This window comes from Podarcis vaucheri (genome assembly GCF_965113315.1).
Source record: "Podarcis vaucheri genome assembly, chromosome: 1".
NCBI classification, from domain to species: domain Eukaryota; kingdom Metazoa; phylum Chordata; class Lepidosauria; order Squamata; family Lacertidae; genus Podarcis; species Podarcis vaucheri.
The window spans coordinates 34,788,708-34,814,364 of NC_138759.1; the positions used below are offsets into that span (position 1 = coordinate 34,788,708).

Consider the following 25,657-nt stretch of genomic DNA (forward strand, 5'->3'; position numbering starts at 1 on the left):
CAAATGCAATTAACCAAAATATTCTATGCACTAGACAATTCTACAAAAGACTGGAGAACCTTACAATCAAAATGCTTTTTCAGCTGCCTAAGGATAATCATCTTTTCTCCCTATCTAGTGTAAGTTTATTTCCAGAAGATAAAACAAGCATTGGCTATGAATGGAAGAGAATTTGGCACCGGATAGTAAGTATAAAAAAGTATGACCTAACATTTGACTTAAAGTGCCCATAAAACATGAATATCCAGTGAATTAATGAAACTTCCATAAGGTAAACATGGAACTATCTTTGCCTGAAGATCTACAAAAGCCTAGCTCTTAGCATCTTCTGAAAGAAGTGTGTAAAGGTACTGTTCTAAGTGCATTAACTTGGAAGTAAGTCTACTTATATTTCCATACAAGAGAATAGTCAAGATGCCATACCACGGTAAGACTATACAACTAGGGAGGCCTGATGCAAGAGAGAACAGGAGTCTTGCATCTCTAACAGTTGTGCAGAGGAGGGGATTTCAGCAAGCGGGAACCTGCTGAAATTCCTTTCTCTGTATTAAAGATGCAGGTGGAGTCCCATTCCCTTTTTATTTTTTATTAAATTTTTTTTGCATCTGGCTATCCTACATGCAGCAGCAACAGCAACAACAAAGTAGCTGAAGTAGAATCTTAAAATAACTGTGAAAACAAGCAACACCAGTAACACAGCAATCATGAAAAAGCACCAGCAGACAGCAGCAATAAAATACCGTACATCATATGGAGCCCACCTGTTTTAGTAAGAATGGAAAGGAAAGGAAAGGGGAAAACTTTGGAGGCTATTCCCTAAATTGGGTGCCACCACCAATGACCACATGTCTCTCATTTCCACAACAGCCACAACAAGGGTGTTTGTTTACACATCACAAAAAAAGGTTTCCACAAAATTTGCAAATACTAATTTATATGTAAGATGGACATTTTACAACAACAATTTATTATTTATACCCCGCCCATCTGGCTGGACCCCCCCCCCACCGGGTGGCTCCCAACAGGATACTAAAAACACGATAAAAGATCAAACATTAAAAACTTCCTTAAACAGGGCTGCTTTCAGATGTCTTCTAAAAGTCAGATCATTGTTTATTTCGTTGACATCTGATTGGAGGGTGTTCCACAGGGCGGGCGCCACTACCGAGATGGTCCGCTGCCTGGTTCCCTGTAACTTCGCTTCTCGCAGAGTGGGCACCACCAGAAGGCCCTCGGCGCCGGACCTCAGTGTCTGGGCTGAGTGATGGGGGTGGAGACGCTTCTTCAGGCATACTGGGCTGATGCCATTTAGGGCTTTAAAGGTCAGCAGCAACACTTTGAATTGTGCTCGGAAACGTACTGGGATCTAATGTAGGTCTTTCAGGACTAGAAATAGAATACAACTCATCAAAGTGATGAAGACAGGGACCAAGAAACCCATTGGTCTGGTGTCAAGGTGCTAACGGTTGATAGGCAAGTTGACACCTTCTTTAAACTTGATAGCTCTCTAATCCTTTAAACAGAGGACTGTCCACTGTAAGGTAGGCCACACGACTTCCTCAGCCATGCCTAAGTTGGTGGAGAGACAAGAAGAAAAGTCTCAAAAATTATTTTCACTGATTTTAATATATTATTACATTGTAATCTGCCCTGGGATCTTATGGTGAAGGGTGGTTAAGAAATTCTATGAACCAGCCAACCAAAGACCTGGGAAGGGGTGATACAGAATTAATTCCTGAGTTTGAAATGAATCAGCAAGATTCAGCCGCTCCCTCTCCATGCGTGAGAGGGAAATATTTTGCTCCTGTATTGTGGCTGGAGGGAAAGCATTTCATGCCTTCTGTTATGTACTGAAGTTCTCACCCTGGGCCAGCAGGGGGATACTGTAGATAGTTATGCAAATGAAGGATCGAAAAGTGACGTTCAGTGATTGGATAGTTTTGTATGCAAATGAAGGATCGAAAAGTGATGTTCAGTGATTGGATAGTTTTGTATGCAAATGAAGGATCGAAAAGTGACGTTCAGTGATTGGATAGTTTTAGAACGTTGCAACAGTTACAATTGTTCTGTAGCTCTATATAAGCAGGCTGACTGAGCTCCTCAGCTCAGTTCTGTTCCAGCTTACAAAATAAAGTGGTGCCTCGCAAGACGAAAAGAATCCGTTCTGTGATTCTCTTCGTCTAGCGCTTTTTCCGTCTTGCGAAGCAAGCCCATTGACGGATTAGAGGATTAGCGCTATTAGCGCTATTAGCGGCTTTTAGTGGCTTATCAGCTTATCGGATCAGCTGATAAGCAGCTTAGCGGCTTAGAAAAAGGGGGGGAGGGAGAAAAAACCCGCAGGAACTCGCAAGACATTTTCGTCTTGCGAAGCAAGCCCATAGGAGATTCGTTTTGTGAAGCACCTCCAAAATGGAAAACTCTTTCGTCTAGCGAGTTTTCCGTCTTGCGAGGCATTCGTCTTGCGGGGCACCACTGTAAAGAGCTGCTTTGGAGAAATCGCTGTGTCGTCTGCTATGTCAACCCACAACCTAACACCTTCCATGGGCAGTGGCCTGGATGCTGAGACCAAGGCACAGCTCCAAGTCACTGGCTGCGAGCTCATCCAGGCCACCAGGATCCTGCTGAGGCTCCCTCTGTGTTTTTATTGCAGCTTCTCCCTCCTGCCTGGTGGACTCGACTAGCTCCTCTGCTTGCTCCCCTCAGAAGCTAGCTCCTGCTCTGCCGCCCTGTCAGTCAAGGTGTGGCTGAAGAAGATGGAGCAGCTGGTGGTGGGTGGCCTGCAGCACAGCAAGAGCATCCTGAGCATGGAGTGGCTGCTGGACCTCCTGGTCAGCCTCTGCAAAGAGTGCAGTTGCAACTCATTGCTGAAGAGGGAAGACTCGTCTCTCCTTCATCCAGTGGGAACGGACCTATTGATTATTGACAGCAGTGTGGGTGAGTTCCTCAGCAACAGTGCCTGAGCAGGCTACCTGGAGTTCACCTTCCGACTGGTGTGAGAGCCTCACTATCTCCGTCATGGCCCAGGACCTGAGGACCCCAGTTGGTGCAGCTGGGTTAACAACAGGCATTATATGTCTTTTATGAGTATTTTAATGAACTGAATAAAGTTCAGTTCAGATCATGGGGGCATGGAGAGTGAACTTAACAGTTAATATAAAGTGAAAAGATTCCTTTTTTTAGTTGCTATTTTGTTAATGTTGTTAACATTGTTTTATGGATTATAAATGCCCTACTGATTTGTTAATGATATAATATGACTTTGCTGTAATTGTGGTGTATTTTTTAGTTGCTGCTGTTAATAGTGTTTTATAGATTGTAATTGTTTTATCGATGATTTGTTAATTATTTTATATGATTTATGCTGTATTTGTGATGTTCTATTATATTATTTTTATTTATTGTTTCTAAGTCACTTTGAGATTCCTTTGAATGAAAAGTGGCATAGAAATACAATAAATCAAATCAAATATTTTTTTTCAATGAAGTTGTTGAACAGTTTCTGAATAATATGATAGAAATGCTGTTTTAAGATCTGAAGGGCTATCATGTTTTGTGATAAGGCCTACTTAATGAAATACTTCTTTTCAAAAGAGAAAGATTTTGGGGCACTGCCAGCACATGTGGATAAATGAGTATTTATTGCTGAAAGTTTTTATGCCACTCTATATATTTTCTGTCACGCCGAAACTTAACGGTCTAAAATAAGTGAAATGATCTGTATGTGCTTTCTAAAATTAGTATACATTTCCATGCACACTTACTTGTGGTTTTTAAAACTCAGTTATTGTATATTGGGTTTTAAAAGTTATATGCTCATAGCATATGAGGACCAGTTGCTTATTAACCTAGTCCTCTGGGCAATGTGCAACAATGCTACAAAATTAAAACACAGATCTGATAATAAAATAAAATAAAATGGAAATCGGGTAAAATATATCAGAAAAAAATCCCCCTATACATCATTGTGAAATTCCAGCCTGATAATGTAAATGTATTTGGTTTGAAAAATGCCATTTCCTCATATGACTCACCTTTTTTATTTTAGCTGATGCTTGGGGAGTAACCCTAGTCCCCCAGAAGGAGCAGATGGCATGACAGGGTGGCTTTGCTCACCTGACTTCTGACTGGTGACATCAGTGCTGCACACTGGGAGGCAGAGGTGGAGGGGTGAGGTGGTAGCAAGGTCAGTGCAGTGCAAATGCAATGGCTGAGTCAATCCATTACACCTGGTTGTGCATTTGTACTATGCTGACCTCCTCATCACCTTGTCTCTGCTCCTCTACCTCTGGGGAGCAGTGGCAACACAGGTGACTGTGTCATCACTTCTTGGCACCTGCAGCTGGCTCCCAAGTAGGGGCAGCTGGATCGTGTGCGCCTCCCTCTCCACGTGTAGAGAAAAAGACCTGCACTCACAAGGCCTCCTTGCTGATGTGGTGAAAATCTCACTCCTCTGTCAGAGGATGGTGCTCCAGAGATGGTCGGGCCTGAAAAGGAGCATGTTGTATGCAAATTGGGGGAGGCCTTGAATCTGCAGGATCCAAAGATCTCCTATTGCCCTGGCATGCCCTGGCAGGGATACAAACTATTCTGGCCCTGGAGCTGACACAGTTATTTTCCATTCCACTGAAACCAACGGGATGGATTTATTTTAAAAAAGGTTCAATAGAGAAAGAAAAGAACCAAAAATGTAAAAAGCCACATTTCTACCTGGGCCAGGGTAAGCCCAGGAGGGCTTAGGAAATGACAGTTCCTCTACCATGGAGTCTTCCCACTAACATCTCAGTAGGGTTGGCCTGTCAGTGTAAAACTCTATGATCCTAGTGATACTAGGGAGTAAACCCACCTGGATTCAGTGGTGCTTACTTCTAAGTAAACACGCTGAGGACTGCAGGCAAAATAACCAGATCTTTATAAATGACAGAGATAGCATTTAGGATAGCGCATAATGATGCTCATTGCGGTTGTTGGTGTATTCCCAGAACGCCAGAATATTTTGTATTAATTTAAAAATTCATCAAAAGTCCTCTCCATGTCAAGGTGATGCAGCAACCACCGACAAAATAAGAAGGCCATATTTCTGCTTTTTTTTTGCCAATTATTGCTTGTTGTCATTGGGAAATGTTACAGTAAGGCTGCAAGTCTTTTCCTGTTCAATGAGTTGGAATTAAACATACTAATTTAAGGTCTCTTTCAAGTATTTTATTTAACTACTTTGGCCTTTAATTCTTTTATGCGGCATCATTTAATGTAATGTTATTTATATATATGAAGCACGTTATACTTATTAACCAATGTGCAAAAATCTAAAGTACAGATTTTATGTAATGGGCTAATTACAGGACTTTAAAGCCACCTACTGAGTTTTGCTAAGCATAACAACAGGTTCACTGAACTGGATAAATTTATTCAAACTTGTGGAAATGAACCCCATTCTGCATGCAGCCATACTGGGAAAACACACAAATTATTCCTCAATACTAGTTTAATGGGTCAAACAGTGAACCTGAATACTGAACATATATCTGCATCTTGAAACAGTGGAGAAGCTATAGGCCCTTGAAGAGAAAAGAAAGTGCCTATTCATGGGTTCTTCCTAATGTTTGTAAATAATTTTCTCCCGAAACAAAAATAGTTGGAACAAGGACAGCACTGTTCAATGGGGTGGGTCCAAAGAACCAGGAAGTGCTGCTTTACTGCAAGCCCTTTGAGCATGAGTTTGTGGAAAGGTTCGCCAAGCACCACAGCCACTTCGGAAGCTTCTGCAAGAGGTTGCGCCCCTCTTGGCACAAGTGGGAGGAGACACTGTCCACAAGCAGAAGGGAACGTTTAGAGCCAACCCAATGCTTCCAGCACTAGAAGAACCATTTGATGGGATAAATAGTTTTATTATGCCTTGTCATAACTATAAGAACACAGGAAGAACCTGCTGAATAAGGCCATGGAACTGCAGGGGTGTCAAACTCAAATTCATCGGGGGCCGCATCAGCAGTTTGGTCACCCTCAAAGGGCCGGTTGTATATGTAGGACTATGTTGTATCTGTAGGACTATGTTGTATCTGTAGGACTATAAGCAGCCCCCCTCCCCCCCCCCATACATCATATGTACTTACAGTACAGGAGAGAAGGGTTCAGGCAGCCGTTGGATCTGTCACATCACAGGATGGCATGCGCTCAATATAAAAACAAGTGGAGGTTTCCTGAATGCATGTAAAGTGGAGGTTTCCTGTGTAGAACGGCCGGCGCCGCTAGAGGGCAGACGTTCTCTGGCTTGTAGGCTGCCGCGCATGCGCTGAAGAGGCGGCTTTCTTGTGTCAAAAAAAAAAAAGCGAGAATAAAAGGTGAAGGCTGGCGGCCGGTGGCGGCTACACGGGCCACATGACGAGGTCTGGCGGGCCGGATTCGGCCCGCGGGCCTTGTGTTTGACACCCATGAACTAGAGCATAGCCAGCATGGCTAGTGGCCATTGATACAGCAGCATAGCTAGCCACTCGGGCGCCCGGGCCCCATGTTAGGATTTTTATCTATCCAAGCTGCTCCAGCAAGTGTACTGTTGTACAGTGGTACCTCAGGTTACATATGCTTCAGGTTACATACGCTTCAGGTTACAAACTCCACTAACCCAGAAATAGTACCTCGGGTTAAGAACTTTGCTTCAGGATGAGATCAGAAATCGTGCGGCGGCAGCGGGAGGCCCCATTAGCTAAAGTGGTGCTTCAGGGTTAAGAACAGTTTCAGGTTAAGAACAGACCTCCAGAACGAATTAAGTTCTTAACCGGAGGTACCACTGTACTGTGTTTTGTGTACATCATGTGAGTGTCTGAGTGAGCATGAGACAGGAAGTCTGAGTACTGCTGGAAGTTAGTTTCACTTCTGAAAGTGTCGCAGTTTCTGTCCTGGTGTTGAAAGAGCACAGTCGTGCTGATGGAGTCTTTGTATTATAGACTGAAAATAAAGTAGTTTTAGAGCTACTGACTGAGTCTTTCTTCTGCAATGATATGCCAGAAGACAAGTGTGCTCCTCTCAGGAGAGAGAGATCGCTTATCACCGGTCTCTCTGGGCTGATGGAGATTTATAGCCAGGGAGGACCATCAGAGACACACGCCAAAGACTTGGGAAGTTGGCGGCCTTCCCGGGCGTGTTTCCAAGCACAGGGTGAGCTGTCCACTGGGCACAGCAAGCCTGCGTAGAGCGTGCAGGGGCAGAGCCTGTGTGGCGTCCATTCTGCCCATTGCCTCCCCTTCAGCTGCAGGCATCGTGCTGCCTGAAAAGGTGGCATGGAGTTCGCATCACCGGCCATCTCCCCCTCAGCTGTAGGGTGGTTGAAAGGAAGGTGGTAGGTGGTGGGAACCCCACACTGCCATTTTGGGCGGCAAGGTGTCTGCAGGTGCCCGAGCCACCATGTCACTCCCAGGGAGTCACCACAACACTCCCAGGAGATATGTGGGGTGCATGAGCTACGCTAGTGCATTGATAGCCTTCTCCTCCATGACTTTGTCTAATCCTCTTTCAAAGCCACCCAAGCAAGGTCACAATCAGTAGTGGTTGATGGGGCAGCACAGGCATTGTGGCATTGCGCACCTGCCCTCTGAATAACAGAAGAGAGGGAAAGTTTTGTTGCGCAAGCAGAAATCCCTGTGCTGATGGAACTACTTAGCAACACACATAATACACCCACCATGTTTAATACAACCCCAGATTCCAAATGTTGTTGAACTGCAATTTCCATAATCTCCGGCCAGTTTAGCCAACAATCAGGGATGATGGGAGTTGTAGTCCAGTAGTATATGGGGACCCAAGGTGGAAGAATACAGCTTTAAGAGGGATATTCAGTTCTTGAGGGAAGCCTTCCAGGAGGTTTTTTAATGAGAGAGTGGAGCCACAGCCTGGCAGAGGAAACCATTGAGAGCAGCCTGTAAGGTTGCTAATACAATACAGGCCTAAGAGAGAACAAATATTAAAACTACCATCTTGCTAAATCAAGGAAGTTACATTACACTGAGTACTTGGGCATCTGTCTGAGAGAACACCCCACAACCTATTAAATTACAACAATTATAAATTCATCCCACAGCAGCTTTGATCACCGGAGCCAGACCAAATAAAAGAGATGTACAATAGTTCTGAAGGATACTCAGGCTTTGGCAAGTATCTAGGGAAAGAGGATCCTACAATGGAGGGGGTGCCAATGGCAATACTTTTCTATAGGGCCTTTGTGGTCCTAGCTTGGCAAACAAGGATTGAGCTCAAGAAGGCACCCGTATGGGAAAAAGCAGTCTCTTGAGTAGGCTGGACCCGAGCCCAGGAGATCAGCCACACTGAATGACTTGCATATTCAAAATGGTCGCCTGGGGAAAACTCTAGCGCACACAGGATGGTGAAGATGGTGCATGTCACGGCTGCATATATGTGAAATAACAATAGGCGTGATCCTTCCAGATTAGAGTCACACTGTTCCCAACATGAGCAAATTAAAGGTGCGTTCAGCTCTCCCTTTGAAATCAATGGGACTAAAAGTGTGTGGCTTTGGCTAGATTGCACCTAATCTGTGGATGCAATAGATAAAATCACATTAAGCTCAAAAGAGACTGAAGAAGAAATTAGGCTTCTGATATATTATGAACATAACATAAGAGGAGCCTGCTAGATCAGGCCAATGGCCTATCTTGTCCAGCATCATGTTGTCAGATGCCTGTAGGGGAACCCTCAAGAGCACTCTTCCTTCTCGGTGTTTCCAGCAAGTGATATTCAAAAGAATTATGTATGCAGAACAAAGCCATCCTAGGGTTGCCATACGTCTGGGATTTCCTGGACACATAGTTTTTGGAGATCAGCACGCCCGTCCAGGAAGATTTTTGCATTTTGGATTAAATGTCTGGGTTTTGGTTTTTAAAAAATGTTTTGGGGTTTTTAATTTTTGTGTGTGGGGCACGTGCATACTCAGAAGGCACTGTGCCCCAGAACAGGAAGCAGGCATCAGGTGACCTGGAGCAGCCTGCCAGAAGTCGTGCTAGGCATGGTGTTCTTCCTGGCCACCGCCTTGCGCGGCCTTCCTGGGGGCTCACTAGGCCCTGTGCTGGTCCTGGCAGTCGCCTGGCATTGCGTGAGCTTCCCAGGGCCGCCCAGCCTCCCATTGTGAGCAGGAGGCTGAAGACAGCAAAGGTATGAGAGAGGAGAGAAGAAGGGGGAAGCAGGCAGGCGAGGAACGGGTTAGCAGCAGGGAGGGAGAGAGTGAAGGAGATGTGGGATGGTGTGTGAGGGTGCCCCGATGGTATGTGTGTGTCCAGGTTTTTGATCCCTGGAATATGGCAACCCTAAAAGACACCGGCTTCTTGGGAGAAAAGCAATGACAACCCTAGACAGCAGAGTAGAGACATCACCTTGCCAACAAAGGTCCATATAGTTAAAGCTATGGTTTTCCCAGTAGTGATGTATGGAAGTGAGAGCTGGACCATAAAGAAGGCTGATCGCCAAAGAATTGATGCTTTGGAATTATGGTGTTGGAGGAGACTCTTGAGAGTCCCATGGACTGCAAGAAGACCAAACCTATCCATTCTTAAGGAAATCAGCCCTGAGTGCTCACAGATCCTGCAGCTGAGGCTCCAGTACTTTGACCACCTCATGAGAAGAGAAGACTCCCTGGAAAAGACCCTGATGCTGGGAAAGATTGAGGGCACTAGGAGAAGGGGATGAAAGAGGATGAGGTGGTTGGATAGTGTTCTCGAAGCTACCAGCATGACTTTGACCAAATTGCGGGAGGCAGTGGAAGACAGGAGTGCCTGGTGTGCTCTGGTCCATGGAGTCAGACATGACTAAATGACTAAACAACAACAACAAAGCCATCCCATATCCTCCAATCCTCTTTTAAAGCCACCCAAGTTGGTGGCCGTCTCTGCCTCCTGTGAGACCCCTGGGTATAGGGCTGTAAATAAATTCAATCAATAATAATAATAATTGCTTTCTTTTATCTGTTCCAAATCTTCCAACATGCAGCTTCGTTGGATGTCCGTGAATTCTAGCGTTATGAGAGAGGGGTAGAAACTTTTCTCTATCCACTCTCTCCATGCAATGCATAATTTTATAAATGTCTCTCGTGCCACCTCTTACTAGCTTTTTCTCTAAATATACAAGGAAACTCCATGAACCACACAAATGTACCTACTATGGGCTGTATCAACACTGTGTTGGATTCGTGCACTGGGACTTCCCCCTTCCTTTTCCTGTGCACTTTCAAAATCCCTTCCAGAGGGTCCTCCAAGCCTCTGGGCAAATTTTGAGGATGCACACAGGGGCAGTGGTGAGATGTTTTGCCTCAGGCACCAAAATGTCTTGGGCTGCTCTAATGATGCACTAGCAGCTGACTGCCACAAAAAAAAATCCTGGTTCTGCAAGCAGTGTTCAACTTGAGTACTGAAACGCTGTAGCCACAAATTCATGCAAGATCGCAGCTCCTCTGCTGTGACATGGAAAGACATGACTTGAGGCATATGGAAGAAACCTTGGACAAATTAGGCATTCTCATGATCTTATATTGCTCATATGAGCAGACTGTTCATAGAAGCAAGTTTCTATAAGTCAGCCAGGATGTACTGAGGAACTCTACTCCGTGACTCCAATTTTACTTTGTGCATTGGTGGAAATGCAAAATTTGACTGCAAGGCTATTGTCAGATCTAATGCATAGTCCCTACTGACCATAGAAATAGATGTTGTTTTGGAACAAACGGAAGCAAATGAAGATACAGAGTGCATTTAAATCATATGCATAGATTTCCATGCAAGAATCTATGTCCAAAGAGTAAGAACCTTCTGCAATTAAGAAGAAGAAGAAGAAGAAGAAGAAGAAGAAGAAGAAGAAGAAGAAGAAGAAGAAGTATGCCATTGCTGACTCTACAAGATAGTGGCTTACACCTGAGCTTTACTCTATTAGACCTATTAAAATGAATGGATCAAAGTTAGCCATGTCATTTCATTTTAATGGGTCTACTCTGGGTATGACTATGGATACAACCCTGGGTCATTTATTTGCAAACTGCTGTGGTTATCTTGAATAATCTACTTAGCAGCTGACACTTGTCTATTGTGAAATATACTCAAGCATCTGCTTTAGGGGGTAATTAAGAAGTGCTCTATAACCCTGTTTGCTAAAGATATATGCTTTATAAGTATTGCTTTATGTTATACACATGATTTGGGGAGTTCTTGTTTTTTAGAGTGAGGAAATGCAACCCCCTTCTGCTGCTACTCCAATCCAGAAAAAAGGAGTTTTAAACAAGGAACGTGGACACTTGGCAGCCTCCAAAAACACCCAAATGGTGCCCTGCATCTGAGGTAGCTAATCAATGCTGTGTTTGCACATACCATTAAATATATTATACTAAGTTTAGATTTGATTTCTATGCTTCTTTTATACGGTGAAAAGGGAATACATTTGAATTCATGCTGATACTGAAAACACGTTCCTAGCTCTGAGTTTCTTGGGTTTCAAATCATTTCCATTAACAAACAGCTATTTGCCCTCTAATAAAATATGTCATTATGCTTTATTCACATCACACAAAAGAATCACTGAAAAAATCGCCCCAATGATGGCCAATAATTACACATTTGGCTCCTGCACGAGAAGTGAAGAAATCGGTTCATTGGGGAAAGCAGGTGCTGGGGCATCATGCTAATAGTCAATATGTGCCACACTAATTAGCCATTGCAATTGCTAAAATTAACAATTAGCTAACATGCAATTCTCATTTTGCAGGCTGCAGTTTACTTTGGATAATCCTTGCATGTTCTTAGCAATTATTCTGACAGCTTTCCCTTTTTTAAAGGTCTGAGCACAGCTTTCACATTTGAATCAAGTCTGCCCCAATGTTCAACAGGCATTTAAGAAACAATGGCTTTCCTTGGCAATTTCGAAGGCATACGCTGGAAGCTTTTTATTCATAACTTGATATTGTGAAAAATATGAATCTTGGATAAGGGCTAAGATGTCTTCATCTCATTCACAAACCAGCACGGTTTCAGGAGAACAGACACCTCATCAAGTAGGCTGTCACTGCTGTTGTTTTAAGGACAGCAAGGCAATAGAGAGATTTTGTAACTTAGTGAAAAAGCTGTCAATTCAGCAGGACCAATCTTCAAATATCTGAAGGGCCATTACATAGAAGATGGTGCAAGCTTGTTTTCTTCTGCTCCAGATGGTAGGAGCTGAACCAATGGATTCAAATTTCAGGAAAGGAGATTCCAACTAAACATTAGGAAGAATTTTCATACAGTAAGAACTGTTTGATGGTGGAACGGACTCCCTCTAAAGGTGATGGACTCTTCTTCATTGAAGGTTTTTAAGCAGAGGCTGGATGGCCATCTGTCAGGGATTCTTCAGATGTGATTCCTGCACTGCAGGTGTTGAACTAGATTACCCTTGAGATCCCTTCCAACTCTACAGTTCTATGATACTATTATTCTAATTCGATTTGCCATTTCTATACAATCTCTGTGAATGTCTACAAGGGAGTTTGCTAATAGCTCCATCCAGGGATCCTTTCCCCTGCACAGTTACCAGCACATGAAAATATGTGCTCCCAGACCCTCACCACTTCTGTTCATTGATTTAGCTAACTTATACCAAGATATCTTGAAAGAGTTTACAGTAAAGAGTCATAGGACTCTAAAATAACAAAGAGTCATGGGGCTGTGTCCAATGAAGTCATCCCTGTTCATGCAAGAACTTCCACCAGCACAGCAGAAATTCTTCTCCCTTGTTCTCCCCCTGTTTCCTCCCAATCTGCTCCAGAGAGATTGATGGGATAGAGCAGATTTGATGGGTGCATGGGGAGATGAGAGCAAAGGGAAGATCAATTATGGAAGATGAAGTTCTGAAAAGAAAACTTGGGCAGAAGGTTAAGTTCATCAGGAAGTAATTCAGAAGGACGTGAAGCTGGATCTGAACACAATGCAAAAGCTCCTGCTTCCTCTCTCTCTGGTCAGGGGAAGTTCAACCATTAGGTGGCATGAGGAGGCCATCTCAGCCATCTGATGCTGGAGGCAACGACAAAGCCGTGTGTACCACGTGGCCTGCTCTATGCTCCCAAGTTAGGAGTGGTGGAAAGTGATGCTCCATCACTACTGTTGAAGTAAAATTCAGCTACTGCATCAGTCAGTTATTGTATGTGAAAGAGAGTGCAATGTCGCTGTTCTGATCAAGCAGCAAAATCTCTTGGACCACCCTTGCCTCTGGTGGCCTCAGTGACAGCAGTAAGTAGATAGAGGGAGGGGTCTTCAATATGGAGCTGTGTCCAGATATGACAGGGCCCCCCACAGTGTTGAGATGGGATATGCTAAATGTATGCACCCCACTACCCAATAACCCAGGTGGAAGTATTGGGTTGTAGCGCATGCTCGTCATACTTATTGAGTAGACCCACTGAACTTAATGGACATGGTTAATTTAGACCCATTAATTTTAAGGGGTCTACTCTGATGATGAGGTTTAAAGGAAACAAAACCACACTTCTGGTGATGATTGAAATTATCTGTGGTAGGGAAAATTAGTGAGAGATGGGTGAAGATGTAGGAGATGACACTGCAAGTGTAGTAAAACACAAATATATATTTGCTTTTCCTGTGGCAACTTCCCTACTCACAATATGTATAACAGTTATGCCACCACTTTCCAACTGTCTTGTTTTTTTGGAGCCTTTTTGGTGGTGGCACCTCAGCTCTGGAATTCCCTTCCTTCGGAGATGTGACTAGTGCCTACTATTTTAATCTTTCTGCACTCATTTGGTTATTTGTCCAGAATAATTGCATTGATTTTATTTTAGTATTGGCTGGTTGCAATTTATCTGCCTTGTTTTTTCGATGATTGTATCATGTATGTGGATTTGTTTTAATTGTAACCCACTCTGGAACTGCATTTGCAATGGAGACTGGGTAAGAAGTGTTTTAAATGAATAAAAAATATATATCTGCCATCTGGTGGTCATACAAAGACTCTCCATGCTCTAAATGAATATGGTTTTTTAAAAAACCTAGGGCATATACGATTATCTCTTTAACATTACCTTGCATCCCAATAAGTTTCCTAGAAAATTTTCAAAACATTTCACAATTTGGCATTTTATTGAATGGTCTTATAATCCCCCCACCCCCTGTTTACCAGCAAATTAGTTAATGCAGGAAGGCTTCAAAGAGTACAGCCATGTTTGCCTGCGACAATGAACCATAGTTTTAGTGCTGTGTAAGATATAGGGACCATGTAGCCCTCCAAATGCCATAAGATTACAGTTCCTATCCACTCCAGAAACATCTGGAGGGCCACAGATTCCACACTGCTGTGATGCATCACAGCCTAAATGAGCATGAGCAAACTATTGGAGTCACATGCTCCCCCTCTTCTCACCTCCTTCCACATGGTTGGGAAGAAAACTTTGGAAGAACATGGTTTCACATTCACTGAATCCATGCTAAGTGATGCATTCAAAGCAGGGATCTTGGTTTAAACCCGGTTTTTGTTTAGTTCCTTTTACACTGAAAATGCCTAGTTAAAAAATATCGCTGATCCAGGATTCACTAAAAGTGGAACAAAACTCTGCTGAAGGCCTCATTTTGGCCACACAGGAGGAGAAAGAGAGGGGAAGCAATGCTTTGCTCAGGCTCATTTAAGTCTCTGTCGGGCCAATTATTTATCCAAGGTGGTCCATGTGGTTGAGCTGCTTTCTCGAAAAGCCCATAGCCACCAAGTGGATACTACCCAAAGGCAGTTTCAAGAAGTCTCTACATGGCTGATCCCTACATCTTTAAAGAACCTCCTCTCTCCTCTGCTAACCCAAACATCATTACCATCCACAGGAGACCTATTTTCTAGCCGGGGTGCTAACTGGACACACCTGGAATCTCCACAAGGTTCCAATATGGAGCTCAGAAGTGCAACCACAACTCTTTTCTTTAGGCAGTGAAATGCTGTGCAATATTAGAATCCCCACTCTGGGTGTGTAAGTGCACCTGCACGTGCTTGCCTGCAGATCCATGTTGAATTAGTGGTATACACATTTTTAAAAAAGTAAACAAGTGTGCAAACTCTTACAAAAGGAGGCAGCAGAGCACGGAATTCTGTGCACATGGAGTTGCCTCCATGTTTTCTGGTTGCTCAATCCGTTCGTTTCACACCAAAGAAATAAGACTGCAGGGAAGGGGAGAATGGATTTGCTGGCAACTGCAAAAAGCTTAAGGAAACTTTTCAACACATTCAAACCTAGGTATTTGCTGAGGCACGTGAATATACTCAGGCAAAATTCACCAATGCAAAGCAGTCAGCATTTGGGCTTTATTCACAGCAGGACTAGATAAGCCAGGTAACTGGTGCATTCAGCAGATAACTGCAGCCTCTTGAGGCTTTATATATGGAACAATAGCCAATAGAAGGGAAACTGTGAATGACCAATCAAAAGAATGCCTTTGCAGCTGGGGCCAGTAGGGCAAGATCACAGACTATAAATGCCATGGGTCAGAAAGAATGCAGGGCCCAAGAAAAGAGTTGCCCCCATATATCCTTTAACTATCCTATTTAGTAATCAGCAGCACAGTCCAATTAAATAAAGAAATAATAGGGCATGTCTTTTATAGATATTTAGTAGGTGTTTGTGGGCACATCGACCATAGTAAAAGTATGGAATCGGAGAGTGACAAAACAAGGGAGCAAAACGAATGGTGTATGTGGCAACGCAGAACATTGGCACCTGTAAAATATTTCCTGTTCAGTTCTGGGCTTCTGGACTCCTTTGCAACTTTGCAGTTGAAACTCACTAAGGTCTAGAAATTCAAAATGTTCTTCAAGTTTCAGTATGTTGTAGTCTTGGAAAAGTCTCAAGGCACCAGTGTTTTGCACTTTGCGTTTAAAACTACGGCAGCCACAACGTAGATTAAAAAAGTAAAATGTTGACAGTCGGAAAAACAATTCAAAACATTTGTCTGCCTAATAAATACTGCTCCTAAAAGGAACATGTTTCCCATTTGAGAAACATCCCCCCAAATCATAACTTTACTCAAACAGATAGCCACCTTCACACCGTCACACCATAAAGCACTACCACTTTAAACACTCAAAGAATAATGAAAGCTGTAGTTTGTTAAGGGTGCTGAGAGTTACAGTGGTACCTCGGGTTACAGACTCTTCAGGTTACAGACTCCACTAACCCAGAAATAGTACCTCGGGTTAAGAACTTTGCTTCAGAATGAGAACAGAAATCGCGTGGTGGGAGCGGGAGGCCCCATTAGCTAAAGTAGTACCTCAGGTTAAGAACAGTTTCAGGTTAAGAATGGACCTCCAGAATGAATTAAGTTCTTAACCAGAGGTACCACTGTATTAGGCAAGCTCTATTCCCCTTCCAGAACTACAATTCCCTGAGTGGTTTGATCATCAATCCCTCTTCACAGGGAATTATGGGAAATGTAGTTCAGTGAAGGGAAGACCTAACAAACTACAGCCCCCAGAATTCTTTGGGGAAAGTCATGACTGTTTAAAGTGGTATCACAATGTTTTAAATGTATGGTGTGAATGTGGCCTTAAAGATTTTTAAAAGTATTATGGTATGAACTTTAATAGAGTCCATTTCATCAAATGCATGAAGTTACCAGTTGGTAGATATACATGGGTGTAATTAGAGGGTGTGTGTGTAAAGGAGTAGGGCTTTATTGCAAAGAAATACAGGGGGTGACAATGCAAACTAAGCACAGTGATCAGGGCCACAGTATTAATTGCTGCTAAGACCATCATCTTAGCATGACTGAGAAAATTAACATCTTCAGTGCAAGAAGTTAACTATTTCTTCATAAGTGTGTTACTCTTTAAAGCACTACAAGGATCTTGATTGTTTTTTGATGCATCAGGCTACCAAGCCACCCCTCTGGAAATTGCTTATTCAAAAAATAATTTTAGGATGTTGGTACGACGGGGTTAGTTTAGCACTTCCAAAATATTTTGAAGACATATCTGCGGCAACATAATTCAGCCTGCATCTGAGAGGAAAGCTGTGTACTGTATATATTTTGGCTTGTACACAATCTAGTACCAGACATTTTATCTATTAATATGCATAATCCTAACACTACTGTTTGGAAGTCAGTGTGGTTGTTTGCATACCCAAAATGGCACCAACCATCCACAATGATCAGGCACTGCATCCATACATATAAGCTGGCTCTAGGAAAGGATGGTCTGCAGGTGTACGTTTAAAAAAATGTTGAAGAAAAACACAGAGGAAGGGAGGCTGCAGCCCAGTCCAGTCAGAATGGGAAGGGCCTTAGCTCTGTGGTAGAACACCTGCTTGGCCTACACAAAGTCCCAGGTTTAAACTGTGGTTCCTAAGGCTGGGCAAAACTCCTGCCCCAAGTCCTAGAGAAGCACTGCTGGTCAGTGTAGACAACACTGAACTACCGGTATATAGACCAGGAATGCCCAACCAGTCAATTGGGATTGGCAGGTCGATCCCCAGATGTCATTGGTCGATTTCAGGATCCCTAGCTCTGCCCCTCGGCTCTCTTTCTATCATTGTTTTGTCAAATCGGTTTCTATTCATGTCAACGATTTCTGTTTTATGATAGTGACGCTGTATTAGGCGAGTGATCCACCTCCCCCCTAGCAACTTTGCCCCCCCCCAAAAGTAGACAACTTAGGCTTCGCCCCCCTCTCCCCATGGATAGATCATGGCCAGTGTTTTTATACTGGGAATAAATCGCAGTCTCTTGGGAGTTGGATGTGCCTGATATAGACCGATGGTCTGGCCCAGTGCAAGACAACTTTCTCTGACAGCATGCTCAGTGGCCATGGGGTGCTGACTTTCTGGTAGGACAGGATGTGAAAATCTGGATATAAGTAGGAATGAAATGGTGTATCATTGAGGAGCACATGGTTCACTGACTGAAACACTGAAGAGGAGCACTGCAGACTGCGACATTTTGTTGCAGGACCTACTTTTTCCAGTTCAAAACTGTCCAATGCTTTTACTAAATAACAGGCGCGCTAGCTGGGGGGGCTGAGAGACTTCGCCTCCCCCTCAGAGCTCTTAAGGAGGAGGCTAGGCCCCCTAAATATTGAGCAGTAACGTCGGGTGTGATGTCAGCATGTCGTGTGATGTCAGCATGTCATGTGACGTCGGCCCCCTCAGTAGCAGGGGCAAGCTCCTTGTTTTGACAGTATTCTGTACAGTGGTATCTCGGGTTACAAACTTAATTCGTTCCGGAGGTCTGTTCTTAACCCGAAACCGTTCTTAACCTGAGGCGTGCTTTCGCTAATGGGGCCTCCCGCTGCTGGCGCACCACTGGCGCGCGAATTCCATTCTCATCCTGGGGCAAAGTTCGCAACCCAAGGTACTACTTCCGGGTTAGCAGAGTTTGTAACCTGAAGTGTTTGTAACCCAAAGAGTTTGTAACCAGAGGTACCACTGTATATTAAAGGAATCTGGAAGAGGAAGAGGAAGAGGAAGAGGAAGAGGAAGAGGAAGAAGAAGAAGAAGAAGAAGAAGAAGAAGAAGAAGAAGAAGAAGAAGAAAACTTAATTTGGTAACTTGACTAATGCAGAGATGCATATTAAGCTCACCCGAATTCTGATGTGAATGGAGCTCAGCACAGGTACCTCTGCAGTAGAAGACTGTAGAACCCACATCCCTTTCATCTCCACCAGGCAACACAATGGACCACAATCTGACACAACTGAAAGAAAGTTTTTTTTTACTTTTAAATGAATAGAGAAGCCTACATTTCCCTTCTGAATTCTATTTGCAGAACAGATAAATTATGTACCCAAGATATTATTAAGACTTCATTTTATACATAATAGTGATTTGATTACTGCTATACAATACATTGTGCAGAATGTTATAATCTCAATTTGCGAGCTTGCAAAAGAAAGTATATTGCGGCAACTAATGACTTTGGTAGTGAAGAGTAATAGATACAGCACATGATCCTGAACACTTAGCAAGGGGTTCAGACAATAGCAAAGTGGAATAAGTTGAAAGCACTTAACTTGTTACTGCTGTGATGGATAGGAACGAAAGCCCTTCATTTAAAATATTTTCTTGGCTCAACCTGAACTTCCTTACATAATCCTTTTCTTCAACATAGTTCAAAACATTCGGGAATAAATATACTCCTAATAAGGCAAAGAAGACTGTGTTTATGGACTAATCACATTCAAAATCCTGTGATCCTATTATAATTGAGGGGTAGGAATCCCTCTGCAAAGATTGCATTATGAGCATAAAGCATTTGCGTTCCCTGAAAAGATGCTTTTTCCAATTTGGAATAAACACACTGAATTTGAGAACAGCAGAGGGTTGTGTGTGCGTGTGTGCTGGATACCTTTGTCTAACTATAACTAGGCTTAGCAAAACCTTATACAATGCAAGTCACAAAGCAGTTACACCTAGCAGTGGTTTCTGTTAGGATAATTTGATTGCTGCTCTGGTACAGAAGACATTATATGATAGCAAATTTCATGTGTTTCAATTTATCTTTTACACATTCATGAAGAGCCAGTGTGATGTAGTAGTTAGGGTGTTGGACTAGGACCTGGGAGACCAAAGTTCAAATCCCCACTTGGTCATGATATTCTCTGGGTGACCTTTGGCCAGTCACTTCTTCTCAGCCTAACCTGCCTCACAGGGTGGTTGTGGAGTTTAAATGAGAAGGTGAGAACCATGTATGCCTCCACAAACAACTTGGAGAAAAAGATGAGATGCAAATGCAATAAATATACATGGAACCTGATGCCATAAAGACTTGCAACAGCTGCTCATAAGATCAAACATGCAGGTCCCAGTACCACTGCACGGAGGCAGAGAAACAAGTCTTGGTACAAGCTTTAATTGATGCTGGTGTACAGTGAATTAGACCAACGATCTGTATCAGGCAGGGGAAATGGGTGCAACACTAGGTAGCTCTGATCGAAGGTAAGAACTGCATGGAGAAAGTCTCATCAGTCAAGAAAAGCTCATTGTACCAATAGGCCAAAAACAAAACAAACCGCCTGTTAAACAGAACTTGCACCTTGGGCGAATTAGATTGAAGCAATCACTTACAGTTTCTGGAGTTCAAAGGTTTTATTTACACAGCAAATATTTCCAGGATGAGTGGAGATGAGAGAAAGAAAATAACAGACAGCTTTGGACCAACCCAAATGAAAAACAAAAACAAAAACATAAATTATTATATTGCGCAAGCAAATTATTGTATTGGGCATTCTGCAAGGAAATATATATTTATTTAATGGGTTTATGTATATCCCAGTTTTCCTCCAAGGAGCTCAAGGTGGTATACATGCCTTTCCCTGCCTCATTTTATTCTAACATCATTTGCATGAGATGGGTTAGGCTGAGAGACTGTGACTGGCCTAAGGTCACCAAACTTCATGGCTGAGTGGGAATTTGGACCATTACTCATTTATTTCAATTATTTGTATGCCACTTTTCATCAGAGAAGATCACAAGTAGATTTACTAAATGTACAGGATGGTGTATTTTCTATTTAATCTATCTCTCTATCTACCTGCCTACCTACTCATCTCTGTTTGTATCATTTGATGGCTAGAGAAATTATTGATAACTGAAATGGGCTGTCACTGTTTATACTGGAAGCTGTTTTTCCTTTGTTGTTACCGTGATAGAGATTTTAAAACATCACAGAGCTGAGAGAGGGCGATCTAGTCCAACTCGCCAATTGATGCAGGAAATTCAGAGACAGAGCATCCCCATGAATGCCTCTCTGTCAATAATGCAGAATTACAAGAATGTTAAAAGGCCTCTCCTCTGAGCCATGAGAGGGGCTTTGATTACTAACTGTGAATTTGTCTCAATAAAGGTGTGCTCTCAGACATCTGTACTGAGGCTTCAGCAGCAGACAAATTTGTTTAAATTTCATTAATCAATCAATTAGTCCACTGGGTACTGGTTTGACAGTAGGCACACCCATTCATGCGTACATGTACACAGTCAAATACCACAAGTGCAAAATCTACCACCAACTGTTCCATGCTGAGGGATATGCTTTGACTGTGCAGGGAAGCTAAGTTGCCAGCCGGCACCTCGCCTGACTGAGGCTGTAACTTGTGCGTCCTGCTATTCTAACCCTTTCTCTTGATCTGCTTTTCAGCCCATCTTAAAGTACACAGCTCTAAGCAGCAGGGGAGTTTCTTAGCAAAGGGCCACCCACTTGCATATTATTCCTTCCTTGCCTGGGACATGACACAAGAACAAAGTAGACATTAACCGCTACATTAAACCCAGAAGGAAAGTAATCAGTAACCTGTTATTCCCTTAATAAAGGGAAACACATGCAGAGTGAAATCCAGAAGACTAATCAATAGCCCCAGACAAAGCAATGTGCCAAACAAATTGCAAATCAATTAGAATCCTTGTTTTCTTTCAAATGGTTCACTATACCTAAAGCAATTACTCGTTCATTAGACCTAATTTAACAGCATGACTGCCTTAGCAACAACTGGCAGCGTCTGGCTATCAAATGGAAGAATGGCAGCTTATTTCTGTCTGTCTGTGAGTCTCTGGCCAATCCAAAAAAGAGGGAGAGAATTCCTTTATAGAAGACCACTTTTAATGAATGGCTGAAACATTTCTGTGCCAGGGGAGGATCAGGATGTCCGGTTGCTTTCTCTCCGTCGTCTTAAGAAAATTGGCATCCATTTCCGACTGAGTGTGAAATACCCAAAGATCCTTTGTGCTATAACTGGGTTCAAGAAGCTCCAGCGACAGCTCTGCGACCACTGCTCTCCACTTGGCTCATCTGAGAGTTGTACTGTTGATCCCATGTACATGCTGGTAGCACGCCTCTCACACGGCCTACCGTCAATCATGCGAAGAACGGAGAGTGGATCTCTCAGTTAATGTGCCTTCTTGAGCATCTTGTGCTCTCTGAACACCTGGCACCAGTCGCAGTGGGAGAAAGTTGAACGAGAGACATTGAAAATTGCATTGGCATTTCTTTCAAAGGGTGCAACCACACCTTGAGAAGCAGAAGGCTCTCAGCCTCCTAACTCTGATGCAGTGGTGCAGAAGGGTGTTTGAGCATTCTCCCCTGCAACTCCCCATTGGCTAGTTTCATGGCCTGCCCATGAGGTGGGTTAAAGCAACTGCCTCAGATGGCAGAAGCCCTGAAGGTAGTGTGGTGTAGTGGTTAAGAGCGGTGGACTCGTAATCTGGTGATCCGGGTTCGCGTCTCTGCTCCTCCACATGCAGCTGCTGGGTGACCTTGGGCCAGTCACACTTCTCTGAAGTCTCTCAGCCTCACTCACGGCACAGAGTGTTTGTTGTGGGGGATGAAGGGAAAGGAGATCATTAGCTGCTTTGAGACTCCTTCGGGTAGTGATAAAGCGGGATATCAAATCCAAACTCTTCTTCTTCTTCTTCTCCATGGATGTCTGCTCGCCACACCACTGAAATCTCTAAGTGTGTGAGATCTCACAATATCTCAGTGAGATCTCATGAGATTGCTACGGAACTCACCGTTGTAGTTGCTGCTTCACACTGCCATGCAACCTAGTTAAGGGATGCTTTGGAGGCAGTAGCAGAGCAGGGCAACACTTCTTGTTTTGCCCTGGACACACCACCCCTGGCTAGTTTCTACTTTCTGGACTAAGCTGGACAGCCTAGCCCAGTTCAGATGCAATTTGATGGGTTGCCTTCTCTTCGGTCTGCAATTAGCAAAGCTGAAGCTTGAGCAGCTTTTGGAAATGATAGAGGTCTTCTTATCTGGTCTGGTTTTTAGGGATAGAGGACTGAAGTTTGGTCATTAAAAAACACACCAATTCAGCTGCTTTACTTGAATTTTAGTGAGTGTTTGGTGTTAATTTGCTTTGCTTATTTCTGTCTCACCACATCTTGCCAAGAGGTAAGAGGAGGGGCAATATATTGATTACATCAGGGGTAGCGAAAGTCCAGATGTTGCTGACTGAAACTTTAAACATCCTTGACCATTGGTCATGTTGGCTGGAGATAAGGTAAAGGGACCCCTGACAATTAGGTCCAGTCGTGACCGACTCTGGGGTTGCGACGCTCATCTCGCTTTATTGGCCGAGGGAGCCGGCGTACAGCTTCCAGGTCATGTGGCCAGCATGACAAAGCCGCTTCTGGCAAACCAGAGCAGAGCACAGAAATGCTGTTTACCTTCCCGCCGGAGCGGTACCTATTTATCTACTTGCACTTTGACGTGCTTTCGAACTGCTAGGTTGGCAGGAGCAGGGACCAAGCAATGTGAGCTCACCCCATCGCAGGGATTCAAACCGCCAACCTTCTGATCGGCAAGTCCTAGGCTCTGTGGTTTGACCCACAGCACCACCTGCGTTTAACCCACAATACAGAGAGTGGCTGGAGACAGTTGTAGTCAAAAACATCAGGACGGCACCATATTGGCCACCTCTGGATTATCTGAATGAATAACAACATAAGGTAACTCCATTTCTTTCCTTAAAAAAAAAATGAATGAGAGGAAGAAACTGTTCTTCAGATTCTCAAGGTTGGCACTTTTGAAATGCCCAGAGTATTGTACTTTCAGCACGAAATGTTGAGATTACCTATTATATTACAACTTCGTAAAAGTCACAAAAGAGTCAGGGAGAAACATTTTTTTCCTTTTCTCTTATATTTATTACTACTCAAATCCCAATGGTGTGTGGTTCAAGAAGGGCAGTGTTCATTCCTAGATCAGTGACGCACTTGTCGTCTGATATCTAGTGATCCTACGCAGCTTAAAATGAGGATCTGTGACACTGTAAAGAGATAAATCTCACCTTCTTAATGGAAGATGTGGTACTTGAATCAAGGGCCCCGGCAGATTTTTTTAAAGTGTTACATACTTAGACACAATTTTAACTGGAGGATCAGACATTAATATACCTTTTAATTCCCCAGAGGAGCTGGTAATATCCTATTCAGAGCTACAACAAAATTAGCTGACCCACTCCCAGTGGAGAGGCTCCCTGCCAAGTCAGCTCCCTCCAGCCACTCTCTGTATTGTAATGCTCCCACAGTAGGACACAGGAAGGCAAAGTGCTCTTCTGAATACAAAAGCATGATCACACAAGAAGAAGCACTGTAGGAACCTTATTATACCAGCTATGGTTAACCAAAAGCACTTGGTTATCTGAATTCACAGTGGTTCCCCTTGGGATCCCTCACCGGCAGAATCTTCCTGAAATACGGACTCCATTGACCACGCTTTTAATCATCTGTATTGGGGATGCCTCTTGACCCAGTGGATGAATGCAATTGTAATGTGCCTATCATGAATGATCATTATTATTTAAACATCCCTTTTTAAAAAAATGCTCACAGTGACAACCTAAGGTGGCAGTCTTATGCACACTGGGAGTTGATTGAGAAGTGTGTGTGTGTGTGTGTGAGAGAGAGAGAGAGAGAGAGAGAGAGAGAGGACTGCAAAGTATGCCTCCAATTTAAATCTGTGGGGAAGGAGTGATCGGAATATATATAAAAAAGGGAAACACTTCTATAACAGAGCAAAAATATTCTTAAGTGCTCTCTATTTCCCAAAGCATTCATTAAGTTCAGGGGCAGCACTAGAGCATTCTGCATTTTCTGGATGATAAAAGTATTAGGCATTTATGGCCCCTCTGTAAATATTTATTTTATTTACAAATATGGAAGCTGAGCATAGGAAGGCTTACCTTACAGCAGGTAAGGCTGCATTAGAGAGGAATTCCTGGCTTTCTTTTCCGTGTCTTCTCCACTCTGAAAAATCAAACTGCAAACTGGTTCCAAACTGTTCTCTTTCAGTGAAAGATGTTATCTTTCCCAAGCTCTGAGGGATGGCTTATTAAAAAACAAAGCAAAAACTAGAACGGGATTATCACCGAATACAAGAAGATCTGTTTTAAGCTCCCACTGATGAAACACCAGTTGATAATCTGGTGCTAGCGATTGGTTTAAATAAAGGACTGTGGTTAACCTGTGACCTTCAGATGTTGCTCAGCTACCATTACCACCAGCCACGGACAGCATGGCCAATGGTCAGGGATGATGAGAGGTGTTGTTCATCAACATCTGGAGGGCCACAGTTTAGCCACCCTTGCAGCAGGGGCAGACTTTGGTAATCTTTGGTCCTATGGCACCCTGAGTAATGCCAAAATTTGGCACTCCCAAATAGATCTTCTCAGTTATGGGTCTTCTCAATTTTGCACCCCCTCAGCTTGGCACCTTGTGTGAGGGAACCGCCCACGCTACTTGCAGTATAACACAATTTTTCATAACATAAACCAGAAAATCTCTAAGGTTTAGTGCAGGATTTCTTTTTTTCTTTGCTGAAATCTTTTAGTCAAAGAGGGTGCAAAATGCCTACTGAATTTATTCCAGTTGCTTATTCCAACATTCTGCTGTCTCCTCTAATTCCATTTGTACAGCATGTTCTTTCATCTCCTTAGATTGTACTGGCTATGATTCAAACTTAATGGGGTGTACACATGCAGTAAGGAAAGCCACCTCGCAAATAAAATTAATAGCGGAAAACATTTTAAAAACCAAAACGCCAAAAAACAAAACAGGAAATGGGGAGGGGGAAAGGATGACACCAGTCACGACAATTTATTCTAAAGGGACTTGTAAACAGAAAGCTAATGAGCCTATTAATCCTTATGGCAGAAT

At 43.3% G+C, this 25,657-nt stretch overlaps 2 long non-coding RNA genes across 4 annotated transcripts in view; one reads left to right on the plus strand and one right to left on the minus strand.

Moving 5' to 3' along the window:
- The window catches only part of LOC309527302, a 48,249-nt gene extending 44,506 nt beyond the window's left edge, over positions 1 to 3,743 (plus strand). The window contains exons 2-3 of one of the 2 annotated variants that reach the window (XR_014217183.1): positions 119 to 185; positions 2,651 to 3,743. This is a non-coding gene — a long non-coding RNA (uncharacterized lncRNA). The remainder of the gene's footprint in view (positions 1 to 118; positions 186 to 2,650) is intronic. The other variant, XR_014217184.1, reaches the window with a different exon arrangement.
- The window catches only part of LOC309527274, a 439,252-nt gene that overhangs the window by 329,639 nt on the left and 83,956 nt on the right, over positions 1 to 25,657 (minus strand). The gene's annotated exons all lie outside the window — the stretch shown is intronic.